The sequence below is a fragment of the Myodes glareolus genome, chromosome 9 (assembly GCF_982192425.1).
Source record: "Myodes glareolus chromosome 9, mMyoGla1.1, whole genome shotgun sequence".
Lineage (NCBI taxonomy): Eukaryota > Metazoa > Chordata > Mammalia > Rodentia > Cricetidae > Myodes > Myodes glareolus.
In genome coordinates, this window is record NC_142034.1 from 107008408 (window position 1) to 107014998 (window position 6591).

Genomic DNA, 6591 nt, shown 5'->3' on the forward strand with positions numbered 1-6591 from the left:
TCAGCCTCATTGTGTAGTCCAGGTTGTCTGGACATTCATTCTGTAGCCCAGGCTAGCATTGACCTAACAGTCTTCCTTCCTCCGTCTCAGAGTGCTGGGATTTCACCAATGAGTGCTACCATACTGGTCAAATTCAGTTTTGTTTTCTATTAAATGTGTCTAAAGGAAGATACATGTGTGTTCTTCCTAAGGCTGGCTTTGTTCCTTTTTTAAGGTTTCTCTGTAGGACACAGGGTGACTTTGAATTAATGTTCCTTTCTTTAACCTCCTAAGTGCTGGGGTGACAGTTGTGCATCACTGTAAATGTTCTCCAGATATTTCTTAAGTGAGTAGCAGTTTCAAAGGTTTGAAATCAACGTAGAGGAATGGCTCAATAAGTAAAGAACTTGCTGCAGATGTCTGAAGAGTTTAGAATCCTCAACACCCATGTAAATGCTGATTTGGGCTTTCCCTAATCTCAATACTTGACTAGCAAAGACAGAGGATCCCTCAACTTGCCAAATCAACAAGCTCTGAGTTCAAGCGAGAAACTTTGTCACAATATAGAAGGTAGAAAACAATGGAGGAAGACACTTAGAATCAAAACTTTAGAGGAATCTATTCTCATCTTAGAGTATGATGGGTAGATCTGTTCTGTAACCTTAGAAAGGTCCCTTTCTATTCTGTGAAACCATGGTGCCTGAATGCCTGGTCAGCAACTCAGAAAACTAGAATGACTAACTCCATTCTGAAGGTGAAAACAACACTCCTGAATGTACTAATGAGGAATCCAGAGGCAAAGCAGAATGTGACGAATTGTAGTTATCATGCATTAATTGATCCATCACCATGCTCACGAAAAATAGATACATCTTAAATTTTCCACATCTTGTGGAATGTGGTAGCATGTCTATAGTACCAACTACTCTGTATGTAATCATGTAATCCCGAGCCAGGAGCTCAGAATCACCCAGGACGATAATAGTGTGACTGTTTCCTGTGGGTATGTCATGATTATCACCATCATGAAGCAGGTCCCTATTACAGAAGACTGCAGCCTTGGCAACAAAATAAACAGTTATATCTTCTCCCACTACAATGAATCTTGAAACTGCTAAAATATATCAAAGGTTAAAAAAAAATAACAGAGGGGTGGGACTTTGCAGTTGTGCAGCTGCCTTGAGTCACCCATGCTCCTGTGAGTAATCCTAGTAAACTCATTTACTCACCAAACTTTGGTTAAATCCTTCTTTGGTCTGTATTCTTCACTATTTGGACTGAATAGACATTTGTTTTACATCTCCTTAGGAAAGTTACACTTTAAATAATAAGAACTTAAACATAGACAGGTAAAGCATTCATTCACATTAAGCACTGTTGGTGAGGATGTGGAAGTCAGGCAATGCCAAAGCTAACTGGCAGGTGAGCAAACTGGCACCACCACCCAGAGACTGTTAGATGAGAGCAAATAAACCTTCCTCACCCTTTAACTTACTTGCTCTTGTTCTCAGTGTATGTTATAGAGCTATTAGTCGCTAATACAAAGGGATTTACTTATGAAGATATTTCTTGTGGCTTTGTTTGCACTAGACAAAAACTGCACAGGATCAGAAATACTCAAATAAAAGCAACTGATGAGATGGCTCATTGTGTAGTGGTGCTTGCCACCAAGCCTGAGAACCTGAGTTTGGACTCTGGATCCCATTCGTATGGTAGAAAGAGAGAACAAATCCTCAGATATTATCTTCTGATGTCCATCTGCACACTGTGACATGAGCACATGCCTCCCTCTAAGAATAAATAAATATCGAAGAAGAAAGGCCAACAATCCTAAGTGTTGTGAAGGATACTATGTGAGTGAGCCACTATGTGTCATGGTAGGGTTGCTTTGGAACACAGCTCTGCAATGCTTATTCAGTCACATATTTATATTTCTGATGCTGTCATCCCAATCCCAGGAGTTTGTCCAAGACCACTGAAAACATGTTCCCACAAAAGCCTGTGTGCAGTGATGGCGTATTTAGTAACAATTTTCCCAACTTGGAAACAGCCTAATGTTTTGATGAATGGATAAATGAACAATGGTGTCTCTTCCCACAGGGTTTTGAAAAGGACCTGATATTTTGAGACATGCCACTTGTCTGACTCTCAAACACGTATGTTCAGTCAAAGAAACTAGGTTCAGGCTAAGGTTGATCTTGAACTTCTGACTCTGCCTCCATTCCCTGGTGTTGAGTTGATTTATTTTTTTTAAATTATTATTTGTGTGTGTGTATGCACATGGTATGGATGTATGCCAGTGGTTCCCAACCTCCTAATACTGTGACCTTTTAATATAATTCCAAATGTTGTGGTGAACCCCAATCATAAAATTATTTTGTTGCTACTTCATAGCTATAATTTTGCTACTGTTAATTGTAATGTAAATGTCTGCTGTACAGGATTTCTACTATGCAGCCCACGGATAGAGAACTGCTGGTATGCCATGGTGAACATGTGGAGGGCAGAGGACAACTTTGTGCAGCCAGTTGTCTCCTTCCTCCTTTATATAGGTTGTAGGGATCTAACTCAGTTCTTCAGGATTGTGCACTGTGGTGGTTTGAAAGAAAATGGCCCCCAGTGGAAGTGGCACTGTTAGGAGGTGTGGCTTTGTTGGAGGAAATGTGTCACTGAGAGCGGGCTTTGAGGTCTCTTTTTCTTAAACTTCCCTCAGTGTGACTTTTAGACCATTTCTTGTTGCATGCAAGATGCAGGACTCCCAGCCACTTCTCCAGCATCATGTTTCCCTGCAGGCCTCCATGCTCCCCACTATGATGATAAAGGACTGAACCTCTGAAACTGTAAGCAAGCCCCAATTACGTCTTTTCCTTATAGTTCCCATGGTCATGGTGTCTCTTCACAGCAATGGAAACCCAAGATAAGACAGGTATCAAGTGCTTTTCCCTTCTGAGCCATGATTGACATTAAAAAAAAAAACAGTTTTAAATGATTCGTTTATTTTTATTTTATGTGCATTGGTGTTTTGCCTGCATGTGTGTCCATGTAAGGGTGTCACAGTCCCTGGAACTGAAGTTATAGACAGTTGTGAGCTGCCATGTGGGTGCTGGGAATTGAACTCTGGTCCTCTGGAAGCAGCCAGGGCTTTAAACTGTTGTGCCATCTCTCCAGCCCATGACTAATATTTTTAACTAAGCATCTGTGCTGCTGTGAATGGGGAGCTGGGAGGAAGTGTCATGAAACAATGCTTTTCATATTGCCAGGGACATCTCTTACTCCCTGTCATTGGGTCCATGAAGATCTTTGTAGGAGTCGTCTCAGCCATGTGCACACCCATTTCTGGAAATGGGAATGTTTTAGCCCTTGGCCAGTGAGTGGTGGGAGCAGTGGATTACCCATGTCTGCTGTGGACACACTGAAGACATATTCTGTTCTGCATAGTTCCCAGGGCACTCCAGTGAGACCCAGTCCTAGCTGTCCAAGGTGTGGTATCATAGCTTCCATAAGTTTGCTAATGTATTCATTCTCCCTCCATAGTCCCCTGACTCTAATTTCCTGGAACTCTTCCTCCAAAAAACTTACATGAAAATCTAGTGTTGGGTTCTGTTCTTTAGGTCAGACTAAGCTGGGACAGTTATGTTAGTATACAGTGCCCCTCTTCATCTACCTGGTGGGTCCTTAGAGAAAACAATGTCCGAGGACACTAACCTGTCTTATGTGTAAACCATAAAAAAAGCATTTATGTAAAGCCTACCCACATTCTCAGATACTATTCAAGGGTACCCAGCTTTGTGGGGACAGAGGTACATATTCTTGTATGCAGAGGTGCACCTGTATTCATGTGGAGGACTGAGATCAATCTCAGGTGTTGTTCCTCAGGAAACATCCAATTGATTTTTGAGACAGAGTCTCTCACTGACCTGGAACTTACCAAGAAGACTAGGCCAACTGGTCAACAAACCCAGGATCCAACTGTCTCATCCTCCCCAGTGCCGAGCACCTCCTACCACACCTGACGTTTTACATGGGTGCTGGGGCTGGAGCACCAGTCCTCATGCTTATGAAGCAAATACTCTACCCCTGAGCCATCTCTGAAGCCCTGTCTAATCTTTTGACATTGCTATATGACACTGCTATGCACAGAGTGTTAGGCGACAGTCATAGCTATCCTGGTATGCATGAGGCTGGTGGCCCTAGGTGGACAATGCCTACTTAAGCCATCTCTACATAATTTCTAGTGCTCAAAATGGTTGATGACATGTAAATGGCACCCCCAACCCCAAGCATGCGCATGCATGTGGGTGCCCATGGAGGCCATAAGAGGGCATTATATCCTGTGGAACTGGAGTTACAGGCGGTTGTCAACAACTTGATATGGGTACTGGGAGCCAAACTCAAGTCCTTGCAAGAGCAGTTTGAATTCATGGATGTTAGTTGCATATATGAAGCATCAACTGTATGAACAAATGCTTTCACAGTACATCAGCTTTATTCCAACTAAGGCAGGACAGAGATGGTATTGAAATAAAGTCAAACTGCTGTGTGATTTCTTAATACTGGAATTATGATCTTCAGACACCAGTAGAAGATCATGACCACTGATAATTTCAGATGGAAGAAATGACAGTGAATTTCATGGAACCTGAGTCCATGAGCTATTTGAGAATTTTAGGATTGGTCTCTTATCTTTTGCTTTATTGTCATGCAATAGCCTAAGTCATCCAGCTATATACTTATGGGTATAAAACTGTGTGTACCAGAACACTCCAAGCAAGAGAGAGGAAGTTCCATTCACGTGGGACCTGATGTGTCTATGGGTGTGACAGCTTATTTCAGTGTCAATGGATGTCATATCTGGAAATAGAGCCAAATCAAGAGTTGAGAGGCTTCACTAAAATTCAGATACGTGAGGTGCTTTGTCCTGCACTTTAAAATGTTTGCTGATGCCTACCTTCTGATTATATGATTTTTCTAGGAAAAATAATACAATAATTGCTCAGCAATTTTTATTTTTTCTAGCCAATAAGACAAAAGTAATAAAAAGAGCAGCAAGATATGTGGGTTGGGGCCCTCTCTTGTGTGCACAGGTGAGTGATGGACAGCCATGAAGAAAGAAGAGTGAGCCTGGAGGTGTGAGGCACTGGGGACAAGAGGCTGAGCCAGTGCCTGATTCTAAGGCCACTGACTACATCCAGACCCCCTGAACCCTCTCCCCCTCCTCTCTTCCTCTTATTCTCATCTCTTTTTCTCTAGCTCTCTTTTCCTTTCTTCATTTTCTCTTTATCTCTTCCTTTCTCCCTCCCCTCTTCCTTCCTTCTCTCCCCTCTTACCTTCCTCCCTTCTTTTCTTCTCTCCTCTTCCCTCTCCCAAATTTTCTTCTTTGTCTACCCCTTCAACATCACATTCCCTCCCTTTCCCTTCTTTCCCCTTCTTGGTGTAGTCCCTTGTCTAGACACTTTCTTTATGACTAGTTCATGGCCACTTTGTCATTTCTTCTTAAACCTTCTGGGGTCAGATTGGACTCCTCCTCTCTCTTGGAAGAGTTGAGACGGGGGAAAGAGAGCTTCCAAACAGAGATACATCATCCTGGTCCACCCCTAAGGCCAATGTCTTGTCAGCTTCTTAGGGACAACTCCTCTCAGTGCCTAGTTCCTCTTGGAGTCAGTTGGCATTTGAGTCATTTATATAGTATTTCGTTAACATGGAACTTCCCAGGGATGGTGAAGGCTCTGTTGAGGCTTCTTAGAAGTCCATCTTCCTCCTCTCCTGCAATGTTGATTCCAAGAGTCCTTCCTCAAGCCTCTTGCACATACAAGCACTCTTTGGAGCTTCTCAAGGAATCTGGGACTCCCTCCCAGGGACCGGGGACCTCTGACCGCATCCTGTGCCACTCCCTGAGGTGTGCCAGGTGATTAGTCATGGCACCACAGACGAAGGCTGGTATCATACCTGGCGCCAAGAAAGGCTGAGCTCACCTGCACCATGCCATGTGAGACTGCCTGGGAGCTCTTTACTCCTCACCCAGAATAAAGAACATTTAAATTTCAAGAAGGAACTTTTAGAGTGCACTTGGATTTTGTTCTGTTTAGGTGTTTGGTTTTATTTAGTTTTAAGGTAGATATTTATACTAATCCTCTAGAGGAAACAAATGGGTCCTCCAGGTAAAATGATCCCCTGTGACTTCTCTAAACATCTTCAGCTAGATGAGCAAGAAACCCATTTAAAGCCTTATTTATCAGGTGAATTAGAGATTAAGGAATTCTTGTGGTAACTCTTGCTGAAATGTTAGCTGTTAGAGGAAAACAGCCCAACAGAGCTGTGGGCTGGGCTCAAAGGAGTTTAATGTCCTCTAGCCAAGGCTTAGTGGTTTCCTTTCCGGGAGGGGCACTGCAGTAAGAGGCCTGAGAAGGGGAAAAATCCTGTAGGTGGAAATTTACAAGGATGAACAGCAGCTTTTGGAAGTAGCAACTTTTCTGAGGACAAACCATGGGCAACTTTTGCAAAGGTGGCACAGTGGCAGGGGAGGGAGGACTCTGTAGGCAAAGTGATTGGTGATTCAAAGGGATTAGCCAGAATCCTGAGGATTTCACATTCTTCCTTGACTCATTAAGGAAG